The sequence below is a fragment of the Miscanthus floridulus genome, chromosome 5 (genome assembly GCF_019320115.1).
Source record: "Miscanthus floridulus cultivar M001 chromosome 5, ASM1932011v1, whole genome shotgun sequence".
In the NCBI taxonomy this organism is placed as follows: domain Eukaryota; kingdom Viridiplantae; phylum Streptophyta; class Magnoliopsida; order Poales; family Poaceae; genus Miscanthus; species Miscanthus floridulus.
In genome coordinates this window covers 41,180,219-41,200,859 of record NC_089584.1, presented here as the reverse complement: position 1 = coordinate 41,200,859, position 20,641 = coordinate 41,180,219, and positions in this window count along the sequence as shown.

The following is a 20,641-nucleotide window of genomic DNA, read 5'->3' as shown; positions in this document are numbered from 1 at the left end:
GATGAAGACTAGACTGTTGGGCGCGGTCTCTACTAGTTCTCGTACCTGATAATGCTTTTGTGGGACATGACTCAGACTTGGCAATGTATTTGAAAACCTTGATGTTTTGTACTAAACTATGTTGCTTCCGCACACTCAAACTTGGTTTGTAATATTCTATTTCAACTCAGATGGATGTAATCCGAATGCTACTTGTGAAATGTTGTAACGGATGATGTGTTGTGTTGAATCACTACGATCTTGGTTTGTATGTCGAGAGTTGGTTGAAATCCTTCGTGATTTCCGGACTACCGGGATTATGGGAGCTTAAGTACAGGAATTTGATCGCTTCGGTGATTGTTTTTGTACTTACGTTCTTATGATTTGGTCGGTTCTGTTACAGTCACTAACCTTTTGCAGGAGTTCGCTGATGATGGGATGGAGTCGAGGACGACTCCAATTCTAGAAGGAGGGGATGATGAGGATATCGCCAAGATGGAGTCGAGGATGACTCCAATTCGAGAAGGGGAGGATGATGAGGACATCGCCACGCTAGACACACCGACGCCATGGTCTTCCCCAAGTTGCAATCCGTTCCCAACTCAGCTGCCACGTCACCCTCGGATTCAGCAGACACGTCGTCACTGTTTCGGTCATAACTTCCTCATACGACATCGAAACGGGCCATTCTTGGATGCATTGGAAAGGGGACGACGACGCCGTCTATTTGGATCTAGTCCTAGCTCTAGAAGGTTCGTGGATCATTCTGTGTGACCACGGCAAGGTGCTACGTCACCTATTTGGGCCAACTTGGCCATGTATCGTGTCGGGCCTTAAGCCCAAGTTGTGGGCGCCCAACCCCTGGCTGTCCCCAACCCTAGGTCGAGTCTTAGACTATAAACACAGCCGCCGCCGCTGCTACACAATTGGGTTTTGTTTAGAGTTTAGTTTTCCATCGAGAAACTGAATCGTTCATTGTAACTGTGGTGACAAATCCTTTTATAGTGATCCAGGGCCCCCGTTCTTGATCTCCTCCACTGTGTCGATTAGTCCTTTGGAACTGAGTTCTTGAATCCTCTATTGAAATTCGCGTCATTCATATTTGCAATTTCAGATTGCGTGTTTTACCTTCTTGCTTGTGCTCTTCGATTCGCTTGCAGGAAAAGCCTTCTTGGCGAGGTCAATCAAGTTGTGCTTGGTTGATAACCAACGGAGCAGTGGTGTAACGGTTGCAGGGTTCGAATCATGTCTGATTTGAAGCCGGATCGCCAACGTCGAGATCTCCACAAATCGAACTTACCGGCTACCTCTCGGAAGATCGGGCCTGTACTCATCACTTACCTACCAAGATAGAGGATGAGATCATCCCCCAAGAAATTAGTTAGCTAGATAAGCCAGGCAGTGAGCTTGTAATAAGTGGACAAGCTCTTAAATTTTGTTATGGCCAAACAAATTTTTAGATCTTCTCCCCTTTTTGTATAAAAAGGTTAATGCGTTCCGACCCTTTCTGTCATTAAGGCTATAAAGCTCAGGGTGCAGGTGAAAAAACTATAATCACGCTGGTGAGCAAAAATGCTGTAGGGCATAGGTTATTTGCAGTCCGACCAGTTTACTTAGCATTTGTTTCCGCAAACCTTGCTTCTAGATCTTAACGTGAGAAAGGGTCCGGTACAGAGAATTTCTATCGGGTAGATATACTCTTTAATGTGTTTTGACTTTTTTTGTAGTTAAGGCTAAAAAGCTCGGGGTGCCGGCAAAAAACTCTGATCACGCTGGTGAGCAAAAATGCTGTAGCCGCTGGGGCATAGGTTTCTTGTGGTCTGACTAGTTTTACTCAATGTTTGTTTCTGCAACCCTTGCTTCTAGATCTTAACATGAGAAAGGGTCAGGCATAGAGAATGTCTACCAGATAGATATACTCTTTAATGCGTTTCAACCCTTTCTGTAGTTAAGGCTAAAAAGCTCGGGGTGCGGGCAAAAAACTCTAATCACATTTATGAGCAAAAATGCCATAGCCACTAGGGCATAGGTTTCTTATGGTCTGACTAGTTTTACTCAGTGTTTGTTTCTACAACCCTTGCTTCTAGATCTTAACATGAGAATGGGTCAAACATGCAGAATGTCTACTAGGTAGATATGCTCTTATCAGCCCCCAAGTGAGGCCTGACCCCGCACTCGATGGTTGTGGTATCGGCTCAACGCTTATTGTTACTTGGCCAAGCAAAGGAGGGCAATGTCGCGAGCTTCATCTAGCTAGTCCACGGCATCCTTGAGGGACGCCTTGGATCCTTGTTCATCATACGCCTTGACCCTCAGTGCTCCATAATCGAGGTCGGTCAGGAGGATAGCCTCAAAACCATAGACCATGAAGAGTGGCCTGTGCCGGTGGCTCGGCTGGGGGTCGTCCTCAGGCTCCAGAGCACCATTGCTTGTTCTTCTTCTTGTTAGGGTGGTTGGAGGCGCTTTTGCTAGTGTCCTCGTTCTGCTTTGCCTTGCCTTTCGGGCGGTCGAAAATTGCCCCGACCGCCTCCTCACTCGAGGCGTGGCTAGTGATGATGTTGAGGAGCTCCTTGGTGGTTTATAGGCCCTTTCATACTAGCTTCTGAACTAGGGACTCGCAGGTGGTCCTGGATAGGAAAGCTCCTATAATTTGGCGTCGGCGACATTAGGCAGCTCGTTGCACTACCGAGAGAAGCGCCAGATGTACCCATGAAGAGTTTCCCTAGACTTCTATCGGCAGTTTTTAGATCCCATGGGTTTCTAGGATGCGCGTATGTGCCCTGGATGTTTCCCATGTATATCTCTTTTAGGCATGCTCAACTTTGGATTCGGTTGGGCGGAAGGGGTTCCAACCACGTTCGCACTGAATTGGCCAGGAACAATGGAAGGTTGCGGATATTGAAATTGTCACTATCCGCTCCACTGGCTTGGCAAGCAAGCTAATCATCCTTGAGCCACAGTCCATTGTTTGTTTCCCTAGAGTATTTCGTGATGTTGGTCAGCGGTCGATACCATGGTGGGAAGATGGCGTTGAGGATGTGTCGGCCAAAGGCCTAAGGTCTCGGCAAGTCGAGGCTCGGGCTTCGGTCCTTGCCACTATCATAGCATCCGCCACGACAAGGGTGGTAGCCATGGCTAGCCTCCTCCCTCTCATCACCGCGGCCACACCTATGGGCATCCACGGTGTTGCGTGCATCACGGTGGAGGCTGAGACACTCATGCACCTAGCCACGATGCGTGGCCTGCTGCCTCGCTACGCCTAGTGGACTGACATGTCCCTATCGGGTCGCTCTGAGGGTGTGCGCTGGCTGGTGTCGAGCTCGCATCATAGAGACAACGAGCTCTTGGCCTGCTACGCCACTACACACTCATGTAGCATGCGAATCTTGTGATGGGTCTGACGATCCTCGAGTGTCGCGGGCTCTGAAAGCCCCTAGAGCAAGGACGCCACGCCAGCAATGTTCTGGCTTGCCCGGGTGAAGTGTGAGAGGGCTTCATCATCCTCGGTGATCCTCCATCTCACGTTGTGGGCCATGGTGCACGCACGCCCACCGTCTCCATGGCACTCAATCTCTTGCTTTAGCTCCATGCATTCTTTCTCAAGCTAGAGTTATTCTTCTTTGAGCTCTTGGTGCCACGTGCATAGCTGCTCTACCCACAGGCGAGGTGGGGCCCATGCATTTCCCTCAACCTCATCATCGAGGTCGTCTATTGGGGAAGCCCTTCCCTCATGGATGCTTTCAATGTATCCCTTGGAGGTACCTGCCATGAAACATTCTCACGAGGGGTGATGGCTCCCCTGCTAGAGTTAGAGTCGGAGGGTGACTCCGATTCTCCCACGAGAAGGTCATGGAAAGATTCCACAACGTATTCGGTCATCCCCACAAACTCATCGTTTGTAGGGGATAAGGGCATGCAATGTGCCACAAGGTGGCCAACAATCTCTACGGAGCTGCGTAGACCGAACAGGAGCATTGTCGGGCGCTATGGATGAGTATTCCAGGGAGAGCTGCTCTCCTCCGACAAGCTGTGTCATGATGTTGGCGAACGAGAAGGTGAGGCGGCCTAGGTCCTAACAGGACGATCAGGGTCCTAGCAAGATGCCGAGCTGGATGACATCAAGAAGGAGGTGGCCCGTCTAGCATGGGACTTACCTGCCAAGATAGAGGATAAGATCATCAACTAAGAAATTAGTTAGGTAGATAAGCTAGGTGGCGAGCATGTAATAAGCAGACAAGCTCTAAAATTTCATTATGGCCAAACAGATTTTTAGCTCTTCTCTCCTTTTTGTATAAAAAGGTTAATGCGTTCTGACCCTTTTCGTCATTAAGGCTATAAAGCTCGGGGTGCGGGTGAAAAAACTCTGATCATGCTGGTGAGCAAAAACACCGCTGGGGCATAGGTTCTTGTAGTCCGACCAGTTTTACTTAGCGTTCATTTCCACAAACCTTGCTTCTAGATCTTAACATGAGAAAGGGTCGGGTATAGAGAATGTTTGCTAGGTAGATATACTATTTAATGCGTTCTGACTTTTTTCCATAGTTAAGGCTAAAAAGCTCAGGGTGTGGGCAAAAAACTCTGATCACGCTGGTGAGCAAAAATGCCATAGCCGCTAGGGCTACATTTCTTGCGATCCGACCTATTTTACTCAGCGTTTGTTTCTGCAACCCTTGCTTCTAGACCATAACATGACAAAGGGTCAGGCATAGAGAATGTCTATCAGACAGATATGCTCTTATCAGCCCTCGAGTGAGGCCTGACCCCTTGTCGTTGTTGGGGTTGGGTGTCACTAAAGATCGAGGAGTCGATAGTGAAACCAATAAGAGAAAGCATGCATAGATTAAGGGTAAAAGCGACAAAGCTATTCGATGTACGGTCCCTAGTCGGAGCACCTTCGTGACGACGTATGGTCCCTCCCACGGTGGAGAGAGCTTGTGGCAGTTCTTGTTGCTCTGGACAAGGCGGGTCATATAAAAAGGTTAATGCGTTTCGACCCTTTCCGTCATTAAGGCTGTTGTCAGGGACCTAATACCGGGGTACCCCAGAAGGTGGAACCAATAACCACCGAATGTTAAAAACTTCTGGATGCATAAGAGCGTTGTTTCACCCCTTACTAAAATGATAGGAGCTTGGTTCCACCTCGCCCGACGCCTTTGGGGCGGGCTCGGTCTCGCCCGAGGGCCGAGGATTAGTCTCCGTATCGCCCAACGCCTTTTGGGCGGGCTCGATCTCGCCCGAGGGCCGAGGGATAGACTCCGTCTCGCCCGACGCCTTTAGGGCGGGCTCGGTCTCGCCCGAGGGCTAAGGGATAGATTCCGCCTCGCCCGACCCCAGAGGGGCAGGGTCGGTCTCGCCCAGGAGATAGGGATTGGTCTCCATTTCGCCCGACGGTAAGGAACGAGCCTCACCCTGCTCCATATCTAAAGATTGGATTCATCTTACCTGACCACTTCTCCCTGTTCCCTCAAGATGAAAGAAATAGGGCAAGACAAGATGTTCGGGTCAACCATGGCTCCAAGAACCATACCCTACGCCCTGGCAGGAAAAGTACTGCCAGAGGATGACGGGACAGGTGCTTTAGACCCTTCCGGGCGCCGCAGGGCCCGAAAGGCTATACAGGTGCGTGCTCCTCACCCTGTACAATTGTAGGCACCGCCTTCAGCCCTAGGACACAGAACCCAATGAAGATATACGACAACCGCTACACTCCAGAAGAAGATTTGCTATCTCCACAAACGACGGGAATTCCGTCACCACGCTATGGACCCGAGGGAGTGGCACCTGCTTTCCGACCCCTCTGGTCCAAAGTCAGAAGGCCTTGACCTCGACGTTACTCCGGTCCCTGACCCCTCGTCCCTCCGACGAAGACTCATAGGAATCAGAAGGCGTGCGGAGCAAGGCTAGGAAAGGCTAATAAGTCAAAACCATTGTACTACAGCCCATACCCTGTGTAGGGCAGCATTCTGTAATCAACCTGACATTCTACAGGGACATCGACAATGTTGTAGGCACTTATCTTCCTTAGCACTCATCAGAATGAAGGACTAGGCCGGCTAGACGTGAACCACAAGATTAGATAAAGCCCTCATCCTTGTAAAGCCAGCCCCTTGATCTATAAAAGGGGATGCGCTTCTCCCATAAATGGGACCAAAACAAGACCACGCACTCATACACACAGTCAAGTGGCTACGAAGCTCTTGACCTCCTTTCAACCCTTCCATCAGAGACTTGGGACCAGTCCCTCTCTCGATCGTTTGTACCCCTTACTACAGACCGTTCACGGTGCTAATAACGCGAGCAGCAGCAAACTGGACGTAGGGACATTTGGCCCGAACTAGTATAAATCTTGTGTCCTTTAGCGCACCATCCGAGCCTAATGCGCATTACTATAAATTTACTTGCCGGTGCTTGTACGAAACATCGACAGTTGGCGCGCCAGGTAGGGGAGCTTGCGCGTTCCAAATCAGGCCTCGGATGGCCACCCACGCAATCACCTAGGCCCTAGGCGCACACGTGCGTTTCGGCGACCTAGATATCATCATCACACTAGGAGGAGAGCTGGCGCTGACTCACTCAGCTGCCCCATCTCCCCCTTCCATCAACCTTAGCCGTCTTAGGCTTGAAGGCCCATCGGGCAACTCCCTGGGAGTCCCGTCATCAAGGGAGGCCTCTCACAATGCCACCCTGTGTCCGGAAGGGTCCATACGGAGCGCCCCAACAGCGTTTCCGTTCGGTCTCTGCAACGCTGCGGCGACCGCTGGCCGCCTTCTAGCGCTACGTATGGTTCAATCACCCACGGACATCGAGTTCGTGGGGGCGATTGAGCAGGATATGGAGACCCTCTACGGGCTCCTCAATGAGGAACCAGGATTGTTCTCCAGCTCGGATTCTAGTAGGGGGAGCCACCACCCTTCCCGGGAATGCTTCATGACGCAGACCCCTGAGGGTCACGTCGAAAGTGTCTCCGGGGAAGAGGTGACCCCCACAAATAACCCTGACGGCAGATCCAGGGATGAGATGGCAGCCCCATCTCGCCTAAGGATGGAGCAGCTGAGGGCCCGTCAGCAAGAGATCGATGAGGCTAGGCAAGGGCTCGTCTGGGAGTACGCGGACATCAATCGTGAGATTGAACGCCGCAAAGATGGGGGGGCGCGCGCCATGGCCCGCACCGTACACCAAAGGATCCTCACCGACGATGGGGCCCTTCCTCACTTTGCCTGAGCCAGTCAGAACATCGCCGTAGCAACCACCTTGCTGCATGGCCTTCCGGAGGCCGCGACGTCCGAGGATCGCCGCGCCCGCCGAGAAATTCACACGTTGCTCGAGCGGGCGGCGGCGCAGCAGGCAGAAAGTTCGTTGTCCCGATGACGCGAACCCGACACTAGCCAGCACGTGCCCTCAGTGCGTCCCACCAAGGACGTGTCTGTCCACCAAACACCGCCAGGCGGCAGGCAGCCCTCCACCATCCCAGTGCATCAATGCCTCGGCCGTGACCGTGACGTACGCAGCATCATCGACGCTCGGAGACGCGCCCACAGCGACGATGGAGAAGCAACACGCCGCGGCTACCATCCTCGACGTGGTGGACGCTACGACAGTAACGAGGACCGGAGCCCAAGCCCCGGCCTACCAGGCCCTCAGGCCTTCGGTCGACACATCCTCAACGCTGTGTTCCCCCTAAGGTATCGACCGCCTACCAACATTCCTAAATATTCTGGCGAAACAAATCCCAGGCTTTGGCTCGAAGACTATCAGCTTGCATGTCAGGCCGGTGGTGCGAGTGATGACAACTTCATTATTCGCAATCTCCCGCTGTTCTTGGCCGATTCGGCGTGAGCATGGCTAGAGCACCTACCGTCCAATGCTATTCAGAGTTGGGCGGATCTGATGGAGATCTTCGTGGGCAACTTCCAGGGCACATACAAACACCCTGGAAACCCATGGGACCTCAAGAACTGCCGCCAGAAGGCCGATGAAACCCTCCGCGGGTACATTCGGCGCTTCTCTCGATAGTGCAACGAGCTCCCGAACGTCACCGACGCCGACGTGATAGGAGCCTTTCTGTCCGGGACGACCTGTGAATCCCTGGTCCACAAGCTAGGACGCAGGGGCCCACGGACTACCAAGGAACTCCTGGACATCGCCACCAGTCACTCCTCTAGAGAGGAGGCGGTCGGAGCCATCTTTGATCGCTCCGATGGAAAGACGAGGCGGGACAAGGATGCCGGCGAAGGCGCCTCCAACCGTCCCGCCAAAGGGAAAAATAAGAAGCAATGGTGCGACAACTCGCTCATGGCCGCTGCCGACCGCAAAGGTGGCCGAAAGCTCACGGAGGGCACTCCGAACCACTTCGAGAAAATGCTCGAGGGGCCATGCCCAAACCATGCCTTCCCGGCCAAGCATCTATACAAGGAATGCGGCCTTATGCGCAAATACTTGGCTGGAGGCCTTAACAAGGGGGAGCAGGAGAAGGAGCCTGTTCCCACCACTGATGACACAGAGGAGAAGGATGACACCTTCCAAACGCCGATCAGTGCCCTCATGATCTTCGGAGGATCAACGGCCTACGACTCTAGATGCCGCTAGAAGGTCACGCGTTGCGAGGTCTATACCGCCGGACCGGCCACGCCAGCCTTCCTCCGGTGGTTGGAATCCACCATAACCTTCGACCGGACTGACCATCCGGATGTCGTCCCACATTCAAGAAGGTACCCGCTTGTCGTCGATCCAATCGTCGGTCCAAAACGGCTCACCAAAGTACTAATGGATGGGGGCAGCGGCCTCAACATCATGTACGCCAAGACGCTCGACAAGATGGGCATCGACCGAACGAACCTCCGTCCCATCTGAGCACCTTTCCATGGCGTCGTGCCTGGAAGGCAAGCCGTGCCACTGGGGCAGATCGACCTGCCCGTCACTTTTGGGGATCGGTCCAATTACCGGACTGAGACCCTCACCTTCGATGTAGTGGGGTTCCCGGGGACTTTCCACGCCATCCTAGGGCGACCATGCTACGCGAAGTTCATGGCCGTACCCAATTATACATACCTGAAGCTGAAGATGCTGGGCCCCCATGGGGTCATCACCATCGGCACCTCCTTCCAGTGCGCTTACGAGTGCGAGGTCGAATGTTGTGGACACGCATCCGTAGTCATCGCCTCCGAAGAGCTCGCCACCCTCAGGGAGGAGGTCATTGAAGGGACACCCGATGCAAAGAGGCCGTCCAGATCGTTCGAAGGGGCAGAAGGCTCCAAGGACGTCCTCTTGGATCCCAGCAGCTCCGAGGGCAAAAAAGTCTGTATCGGGACCACGCTCTCCTCTGAATAGGAAAGCACGCTTGTCGACTTCCTCTGCGCCAACAAAGACATCTTTGCGTGGAAACCCTCGGATATGCCGGGCATCCCGAGGGAGGTCGCCGAGCATACTCTCCAGATCCTCCCGGGCTCCAAGCCGGTGAAACAACGCCTGCACCGCTTCGATGAGGAGAAACATAGGGCCATCGGCGAGGAGATAGCCAAACTACTAGCCGTAGGATTCATTAAGGAAGTATACCACCCAGAGTGGTTAGCAAATCCTGTTCTTGTCTGAAAAAAGAGCGGGAAATGGAGAATGTGTCTTGATTATACCGGCCTCAACAAAGCGTGTCCAAAGGATCCATTTCCTTTGCCACGAATAGACCAAATAGTCAATTCCACCTCGGGGTGCGAAACCCTCTGCTTCCTTGACGCATACTCCAGCTACCATCAAATCTCGATGAAAGAGTCCGACCAGCTCACGACATCTTTTATCACTCCCTTCGGATCGTTTTGCTACATTTCAATGCCGTTCGGTCTAAAGAATGCCGGGGCAACATACCAGCGCTGTATGCTTAATTGCTTCGGAGACCTCATCGGGCGAACCATTGAGGCCTATGTCGAAGACATCATAGTCAAATCCAAGCGAGATGACCACCTTGTCGCCGACCTTGAACAAACCTTTGTGAAACTCTGGGCAAATGGCATCAAACTCAATCCTGAAAAATGTGTTTTCGGGGTCCCGAGGGGCATGCTACTCGGCTTCATCGTCTCTGAGCGTGGCATCGAAGCCAACCCGGAGAAAATATCAGCCATCACAAGGATGGGCCCGATCCAAAACATAAAGGGGGTCCAGCGGATCACAGGGTGCCTTGCCGCCCTCAGCCGATTCATTTCACGCCTCAGCGAATGAGGACTCCCCCTTTATCGACTCCTGAAGAAAACTGACCGCTTCGAGTGGATAGCCGAGGCTTAGGATGCGCTTGACATGGTTAAACGATTTTTAACTAAACCGTCGGTCCTAGTTCCTCCATGCAATGGAGAATCCCTCCTACTGTATATATTGGCCACCACCCAAGTGGTTAGCTCCACCTTAATAGTAGAGCGAGAGGAAGAGGGGCACGCCTTTAGGGTGCAGCACCCTGTATATTTCATCAGCGAGGTGTTATCCGACTCCAAAACCCGCTACTCCCAAATCCAGAAACTCCTCTACACCATCCTCATCACCAAAAGGAAGCTACGCCACTACTTCGAGTCACACCCCGTGACAGTAGTGACGTCGTTCCCCCTCGGCGAGATCATTCATAGCCATGACGCTACGGGAAGAACCGCAAAGTGGGCACTCGAGCTGATGGATCAGGGCATTTCTTATGCCCCCCGAACGGCGATCAAATCTCAGGCACTAGCTGACTTCATCGCGGAGTGGACCGAGGTCCAGATGCCACCAGCAGCCGTCGATCAAGAGTACTGGACAATGTACTTTGACGGATCGCTGTTGAAGAAGGGCGCCAGAGCAGGACTAGTCTTTGTATCGCCCCTTGGGGTCCACATGAGGTACATGGTTGGGCTTCATTTCCCCTCATCAAACAATACTGCAGAATATGAAGCGCTCATCAACGGCCTACGAATCACCATCGAGCTGGGCATCCGACGCCTCAACGTCAGGGGTGACTCTTAGCTAGTCGTCAACCAGGTCATGAAAGAGTCATGTTGCCATGACACCAAGATGGAGGCATACTATCAAGAGGTCCGACGTCTAGAGGAAAAATTCGACGGCCTCAAACTCAATCACATCCCCAGGCGCCTCAACAAAGTGGCCGACATGCTCGCAAAAGCAGCATCCGGCCGAGAGCCAGTCCCAATAGGCGTCTTTGCCAATGATCAACACAAACCCTCGGTACGCTACGTAGGGTCGGAACAAGCCGATGATGGCCCTTCTAGTCCGACCCCCGGGGCCGATCCGCCAACTGCTCCGCCTGACCCTGAGGTCATGGAGCTTGAAGAGGACCCAGCAGTGGAGTCCGACCCTCCCGATGACTGGAGAACACTTTACCTCAACTACCTCCTCCATGACATACTACCGGCCGACAAGATGGAAGCCCGACGGCTCGCACGACGCGCCAAGTCCTTCGTTCTTGTAGAGGGCAAACTCTACAAACGAAGTCACATCGGAATTCTGCAACTCTGTATCCCTGGCGAACAGGGAAAACTCCTGCTGGGCGACATCCACGGTGGAGTATGCGGTCATCATGCCGCACCAAGAACCTTGGTTGGGAATGCATTCCGACAAGGTTTCTACTGGCCCACCGCAGTAGCCGATGCTGAGCAAATTGTACGCACCTGCGAAGGGTGCCAGTACTACGCTCGGCAAACACACCTCCCGGCCCAGGCTCTCCAGATGATCCCCATCATGTGGCCCTTCGCGATCTAGGGGCTCGACCTAGTTGGGCCACTCAAAAAGGTGCCCGGGGGCTTTACCCACCTGCTTGTCACCATAGACAAGTTTACAAAATGGATTGAAGCTTGACCAATATCCACGATCAAATCCGAGCAAGCTGTGCTGTTCTTCCTCGACATCATCCATCGCTTTGGAGTACCGAACTCCATCATCACAGACAACGACACGCAGTTCACCGGTAGGAAATTCGTTCGATTCTGTGATGAACAACACATCCGGATCGATTGGGCAGCCGTCGCACACCCCCGGACGAACGGGCAGGTCGAGCGTGCAAACGGCATGCTTCTTCAAGGCCTCAAACCCAGAATTTTCAACCGGCTGAACAAGTTCGGCGCGCGCTGGCTCGCTGAGCTCCCGGACGTGCTCTGGAGCCTAAGGACAACTCCTAGCCGAGCCACCGACTACACACCTTTCTTCATGGTTTACGGTTCCGAGGCCGTTCTCCCAACGGACCTCGACTATGGAGCACCAAGAATTAGAGCATATGACGAACAGGGAGTCGAGGCATCTCACCAAGACACCATGGACCAGCTGGATGAAGCCCGCGACATCGCCCTCCTCCATTCAGCTAAGTACCAGCAAGCGTTGCGGCGGTACCACAGCCGACGGGTGCAGGGTCGAGCCTTCAACGTCGGAGACCTCGTCCTCCGTCTTGCGCAGAGCAACAAGGACCGCCACAAACTCTCCCCACCCTGGGAAGGGCCCTACGTCATCGTGGAAGTACTTCACCCAAGCGCCTACCGGTTGAAAACCATCAACGGCGAGGTCTTCACCAATGCCTGGAACATTGAGCAGCTATGTCGTTTTTATCCTTAAAATAAGCATACACTCTTCCTTATCAGTTTTTGTCATAATAAAACCCCAATCCTTAGTGACTTCCGATCCCTGCAAATCGCGAGGGGTTAGACCTCACTCGGGGGCTGGCATGTGGTCATAACATGTGACATATGTAATACAACTATTATGCTTGCAAAAAACCTCCTGTGTTATATTTGCAAACATTCGCTAAGCTTTCCATTCTTCCCATAAATAAGTCCTAAGGGCTAAGATTTTGGGAACAAATTCTGAATACAACTAGTAGGACTGCGGGAGACCCGCGCCCCAGCGGCTACAACCTCTTTGCTCACTAGCTCATGTCAGAATTGGTTCGCCCACGTTCTTAGTTTCTTATGACTTAGATTGTGAGAAGGGTCAGAGGACACTAAAACCATTTCTACAAAAAGAGAGAAAGTTATGAAACTACTTGCCATAGGCAATAGATGAGGATTTGTTCATTTTTTGCGCAAATTCGCCACTTACAAAGTGATTTCATCACAAAAAGGACTAATATACTTGTAAATTCAGGACTGTTTACTCGGGGGCTTCCCCCATAAAATTATTCAATTACAGTCTCTGCTTAGCTTACTAGAAGTATTACTGCGGCCGCCGCGCCATGCTCTCCATCGGTGATGTCCAGGGCGTGTACATGGGCCAGCTCGTCTACCCTGGGCGCCACGCCATGCTCTCCATCGGCGACATCCGGGGCGTGTACACAGGCCAGCTCGTCTACCCCAGCCACCGCGCCACGCTCTCCATCGGCGACGTCTGGGGCGTGTACATAGGCTAGCTCGTCTACCCCGGTCACCGCGCCACGCTCTCCATCGGCGACATTCCGCCGCTTTGTAGGATCCTCGAAGGCGCCGTCATCTACAACGCCTCTACCTAGGCGTCTGGGGACTACGCCATCGTCGACGACCGCGACCCCGACAGCGACGTCTCCGCTAGGGCGTCTGGGGACTACGCCATCATCGCCAGCCACAACCCTGACAACGGCGTCAGGGCAGGGAACCCCTCCTGCCAAAGGAGGAGCATGGCGAACGACGGCGAAGTCGACGACACATGGCGCCCCCCCAGCGCCCCTTCTCCTTCGGCAGCAGCGACTCTTCACCAAGGGCGGCATACACCATCTCATCTATGTTGGATGACCTCCGGCTCGACATCATGCTCCAGATTCACAAGCAGATTTGTGAGTTTTCGCTCTCTCTGGCATTACTCTTCCTCACTCAAGAACCGCCGCGACGCACGGATGCATTCGGCGGAAAGGAAGAAGAAGGAGAGATAGCGGCTTAGAGGCAGAAGATGAGGTGGGATGAGAACTCCCCTCCCCCTCCCTATTTAAAGAAGAACCACTGCAGCTAAGGAAAGGCGAAAGGTTGGACAAAAAACCCTCTCCCTTCTCCTCTTTAAATACAAAATCAATGCTAATTGATACCTGAGGGGACGTGCCGGAACTGACGGGACGTGCCCCGGTCGACGAGGCGTCCCCCCCCCTCGGTCAAACTGGACACTGCCCGGGTATGGCCCGCCACTGACCCGCTCCGGACACGGCAATTAAGGCACCCACGTGGGCAGACAACCCTTCACCTCCCCAAGCAGGACCACGGGACGATCCGACAACAGGACCTCTGTGAAGCGGAGCCCTAATGGATCTCCTGGGCCGGCCATTTGGCCCAGGAGAGACGACGAACGAACGTCCAAAGAAAGATAAGCATCTCTGCCTTCTTCCTTTACGCGTTAAAATTCATTCTCGAGTTTCCGACCCTGTCATATGGCGGGGGCATAAAAATCACTCGGGGGCTGCCGAGGATGTCTACCAGTCTAGACATCCTTCTCACCCGACCCCTCCGTACGCTTGAAACTAAGGGCGCGACATACAGGCATAAAACTTTGAGTAAAACTGGACGAACTAGCAGACCCTACGCCTCGGTAACTATGGTGTTTCTGTTCACCAGAAAAATCATACTCAACACCCCCCGCATCTCCAACTTCGATGCCTGCGTTCGCAAGAAGGGTTCGGAGGGGTCCACCTATAGAATCTCCCCCATGGGAGAAGCTGTCAGGCTGCCCAAGTCAATTAAATGGCTCAAAACACCACCGAGATACGAAAAACAAAGAATAGCGATTCTTATGCAGGTTACTCCAACCTCATCATCAGGGCCTGAACCCCGCACGAACATACTGCCAAGGTAACGTTACCGACCCCGCCTTCATTTCAATTATATTATACATATACAAGACATCCCAACGCTTCGTGTCACAACACGAAACAGCCGTCGCCTCATTCGATATAGGCGGCAACAGGCCGAGGTTCGAAGGCCGACCCGCGAAGGGCTCAAGGCCGCCTCATGCCGATCAGAGCCAGGGAGAAATAACTGAGACAAGCCCTAGTGGCCCTGCCCGATCTCGCTCAGAAGCGGACAGGGACGTCTCAACCTTTTCTCGTTCGATTCTAACCCCGAGCCAAACCCACAGAATCTCCATCGAGGAGAGGCCATCGGGCCACCTAAGCATATCGAACGACTCGGGCATCTGCCGGGAGGTGGGTTAAGAAGTTGTGGAGTGCCACCAGAGGGCTCTACCGACCCCATTAGCAAATGATGGACCCAGATTCCACACGAACGTACCCGTTAGTGAGCTCGTTGAGCATGATACTCGAGCCGTCGAGGCAAGTGTCGTTTACTCAGCCCCTCCGATTGCGAAAATTGAGGATGGGGTAACACGCAAATTACGACCGACCCCGTTCAGACCCTGACAAGGCCCAGGGGCTTGAGCCAATCAATGCAGGGACACAGGTTTGAAGGCCCCACCTTGTCGAGCCCATAGAGTCCCCGGTTGGGGATTTCTATTGGAAGACAGGGCGGGGAATAGTTCAATGTCATCCAAGGACTTCGTCGAACCTGTCACCAAAACCACAGTTCCGATCTCCAGTAACCCCCAACCCTAGCAAATGCAGGGGGTCGGACCTTACTTGGGGGCTGGTTAAGGTACGGCTACCTCCTTTCTTTCTTTCGAAACAATCTCCTCGCATCAAGACCAGCGGCAAGATTCGGGGGAACAGGTTGGTAAGATCCCAAAAAATCAAACAAAACAAAATTACGACGCAAAATCATGAAACCGCGTCCAGACTCGAAAATACCGACACTTGTCCACATATTACATATAAGTTGTTTTCAAAATTATTCGACTAACTACTCCCGCGGAGGGAGAACCATCTCTTTCAGATTGTCCGCTAGGTTTTTCGCAAGGGGAGCAACCATCTTCTCCATTACCTCCAGCTCTTCATCTTCGTAGATGGACAGGAAACCTTCACTCATCACCTTCAGGTTGATTTCCTTCTCGTAATGAGCATGGGTGACGGTGAAGGCCTGGGTGATCCCGGCGTGAAAAGCACTCTCCTCGAGCTGGCCCACCCGAGCCGTGATACCTGCGGCATGAGCCACGAGTGGGCTGGTCTCCACCGGCTCCACCACCTTTAGGGCATCAAGGACCACCCCGATCGTAGCTTGCAGGAGATCGTGCTCATCGCTCTCAGCCTGAAGGGTCCTTTGTGCATGGGCAAGCTCCTTTTCTAGCTTGACGGAGATGTTTTCGGCGCTCAACCTTCGGCTTACCGTGTCACCAAGCTCCGCCCAGAGAGAGTGGACCACCTCGATGTACTCATCAACCTTCTACTGAAGGGCCGTGGCCCTACTCTCAGCTTTCCGCCGGAGGTCCCGCTCCATCTCCAGCTCCTTCAGGACTTCGCCGACCTTCTCATTAGCCGCGGCATTCCTCTGCGGCAACTTGTCTCGCTCCTTTTGGAGCCTGGCAATCTCCTCCCCATCCAGCTTAGACCTCGCTAACAAATCCTCAAACATCCCGTGGGCCTCCTCCACGTCCTGACGCGCCTGGGCTTCTCGCTCCTGGGCGGTTGCAAGCTGGGCGGCCATGTCTGCTCGCAGCCGGGCCTCCTCGGAAAGGCGATCCCTCTTTGCCTTCTGCTCGTGGAGAAATTGGGATTTATTCCGGCTACGAGCAACAAGAATCTGAAGAGGAAGAAGACTGGTATCAGAAATACGAAAACACAAAAACATGCGAAGAAAGATGAAAGCCCAGCAAATACCTGAGTAGTAGGAATAACGATCTCACGGAGGGCTCCTCTGGCCTAGTCCAGGGCGTCCAGCATGGTCGAGATCCCAATGTCAAGACCCTCCTGCTCCATGGTCTCGGAATGATCATCGAGCGAGAAAAGAGCCGACGTCGGGTCCTGAGCGGCCATCCACTGGAGCGGCGGCTCCCCCCGCATAGGGGAGTGGTCTCCTCCCGACAAAGGGGCCGGGGGTGGCTCCCTCCTGACCCTATGCGGCACCACCACTGCGCTCGAGGATCCTCCGACTGGATCCTCCTCCATCTCGGCCACTTCGAGCGCCACCGGCGGATCCACCTGGGCCCCTGGTGGCGCGGATTGAACTACGCCCTCGAGCACTACCACGGCCGTGCCCGGCTGGTCCTGGCTTGGCGCGGTCATGACCACCTCCACCGGCGGTATACGGCCCTCGGCCGGCTATACCACATCCGCCATGGAGGAAGCAGCCTGCTCGGTAACCTCCGCGGGCGTGGGCGCCACCACAGACGCCGTTAGGTTGGCCAACGCGGCCCCGACGTCGGCACCACTCCTGCCCGAAACAGGGGTGACGGCAGGCGATGCCATCTGTCCTGCTTGAATGGCGAGGCTCTTCTTGGGCGCCAGCCCCAAGGGGTGACCCATCCGCAAGAACCTATACAAAGGTAATAACCATTAAGTCAAAATAGAAATGGAAAAAGGATGAAAATAGGGGAATCAGCAACTTACGTTGACGTCTTCGGCCAGTGGAAGCGTTTTGGGGACGGATCCCTAGATCCCAGCCCCGACTCATCTGGGCGGGACCGTTTCGAGCCTGCCCCCTGCTCCGAGGCAAGGGGGCTCACCTTGTGGAACGCGGCACCAGAGCCGCTCCCCTCCATCGTCTCATGGGGCGCGGCACCAGAGCTGCTCCCCTCCATCGCCTCACGGGGCGCGGCATCAGAGCCGAGCGAGGCTCCAGAGCCACCCCCCTCCACGATCGCCTCGGGGTCGGTGGCAACAAGCCCACCCTCCCCCGTCCACCGGTCCTCGACCGGCACACCGTGCGAAGCGGCGGACTCGCCGGCCTCCACTGACCTCACCGATTCACTTCCCTCCGCGTGGAAAGGGAAGGGTCCCTACACGGATGGGTGGCCACTTGTCAGCATGTCCTCGTCCTCTAGGATGCCCCAATCCACACCGACGGCTACCTCGTTGTCATCATCATTGTCGTCGTCTTCATCCTCACTGCTCATGTCCTCTCCCCGATCCCATGCCTCCTACTTTAGTCGTTTCGCCTTCTTCATCTGCTCTCTCGCTTGCTTGTCCTGCTCGGCCGCGAGTCGATTCGCCGCCGCCATGGCCTTGTCCTTGGGCAGCAGAACCAGACTGTCCTTAAAGACTAGCCCCCTCGGCTGGTTCCAACGACACGAAGGCAAGTATCAAAAATAGAGATTTAGAAGAAAGAAAAGAGCACGGGAGAAGAGGGCTTACGAATTCAAAGAACCCAGGTTCTGGCCGCATTAGGGGATGACCGGGCACCGGATACACGATGTCAAGGACCCTGCCTGCGGAATCCTTTGTCGGCTCCATCGCCTCCTTGATGCACTGCGCCACTTCTGAGAAAGGGAGCGCCTCATCAACGAGCACCATCCCCTTGAACGATATCCCGGGCATCATCCGATGCAGGGGAAGCACGCGCGCCATCAGTGGCGCCACCCTCCTCTCATGGTACGCGCCGATAATCCCCGTCCCCTTTATACCCCGATCCTTCAGGGCTTGGAGGGCGGAAAGAAGGTCGGAGATGTGTTTCTTGTCTTTGGACTGGACGCCCCAGCTCCATGACTTCGGAGCATCTACAATAAGGCGTCCAGTGTACCTCGGTAGGGTGGCACTGGCATCATCCCTAACATAAAACCACTGCGAGTGCCATCCCTTGTTGCATGTCGCCAGATGCATGTATGGGTAACCCCTCGACCGGGTATGGCGCAGATGAATACTGGCACATCCCATCGGTTCATTCACATCTTTCCCCCCAATCTTCCTCTTCGACAAACTAATGTTAAAGAAATATCGCCACAGATCAAAATGGGGATCGATCCCTAGGAAACCCTCACATAGGGCAACAAACGCTGCCATGTGTTGAACCTCGTTGGGAGTTAGATGCTGCAGCTCTACCTCATAATAATCCAGCAGCCCCCGAAAGAATCTATGCGTGGGTACCGCGAATCCCCGCTCATGGAAGATGGTGAAAGAGACGACATACCCTTCGAGCAACACCGGCTCACCCTCGTCGCCAGGTAGCAGCCACTCCTGGACAGCGGACAGTGGGCGGAGAAGGCCACGGCGGACGAGGCCCTCCAAACACCGTGAGGTGATGCTAGATCTGCCCCACAACTCCATTAAAACAATGGGGGAGGAGGGCAGGCGCGAGCTTGACGGTGGCTGCAACACGAGCGCAAGCCGAACGATGGTGGCGATACGGGCGCAGGAAGCTGGGGCGATTGGCGGCGGATGTTTCAGAACGCAAAGGCAGGGGAGCGAAATATGGAACCCTAGGGGCGAACCCTGCGGTTTTATAGGGGGCGACGGACGCGAGAAGGGCAACCGTCCGCCTCGATCTCCGGGCTTGCCACGCGCACCACCACGTCACATCATGGGTCCGCAGTCCCTATCCTCTCACCTCGAAAATCACGGTGGACGGTTCACCTTCCCTAGGCGAATCCAGACTCTCTACCCACCTGGGAAACACAAGCCACGAAGGCCTTTTTTCTCTTTGGCCCACCTAGGGCCCAGAAGCTCAGCGGCCGGCCCAACTGAGGAAGGGTCCGCGAATGACCCAAAATCAAGGGCGCAAGAACTAGTTAGGTCAGCCCTGAATGAGTTCCCCGCGAACTGGATACCACGACCCTCTCGAAAAAATGTTCAGTTGGCGAAAAATTAAGTCCTTCAGCCTTACCCACGAAGGGACCGATACAACCCCCCAGGCGACTCTACTCCAATCACTCGGGGGCTCGAGGGCTACACCCATCGGGTGTGCTCGCGCGCACCCTCTGGCAAGGTAACTTCGATGAAATCAAAAAACACCCTCCAGGCGGTTCTACTCGAATCACCTAGAGGCTCAGGGGCTACTATCAGGGACCTAATACCGGGGTACCCTAGAAGGTGGAACCAATAACCACCGAACGTTAAAAACTTCTGGATGCATAAGAGCGTTGTTTCACCCCTTACTGAAATGACAGGAGCTTGGTTCCACCTCGCCCAACGCCTTTGGGGCGGGCTCGGTCTCGCCCGAGGGCCGAGGATTAGTCTCTGTCTCGCTCGATGCCTTTTGGGCGGGCTCGATCTCGCCCGAGGGCCGAGGGATAGACTCCGTCTCGTCCGATGCCTTTAGGGTGGGCTCGGTCTCGCCCGAGGGCTAAGGGATAGATTCCGCCTCGCCCGACCCCAGAGGGGTAGGGTCGGTCTCGCCCATGAGATAGGGATTGGTCTCCGTTTCGCCCGACGGCAAGGAACGAGCCTCACCCTGCTCCATATCTAAAGATTGGATTCATCTTACCTGACCACTTCTCCCTGTTCCCTCAAGATGATAGAAACAGGGCAAGATAAGACGTTCGGGTCAACCGTGGCTCCAAGAACCATACCCTGCGCCCTGGTAGGAAAAGTACTGCCAGAGGATGACGGGACGGGTGCTTTAGACCCCTCCAGGCACCGCAGGGCCTGAAAGGTTGTACAGGTGCGTGCTCCTCACCCTGTACAATTGTAGGCGCCGCCTTCAGCCCTGGGACATGGAACCCGACGAAGATATACGACAACCGCTACACTCCAGAAGAAGATTTGCTATCTCCACGAACGATGAGAATTCCGTCACCACGCTATGGACCCGAGGGAGCGGCGCCCGCTTTCCGACCCCTCAGGTCCAAAGTCAGAAGGCCTTGACCTTGGCGTTACTCCAGACCCCGACCCCTCATCCCTTCGACGAAGACTCACAGGAATCAGAAGGCGTGCGGA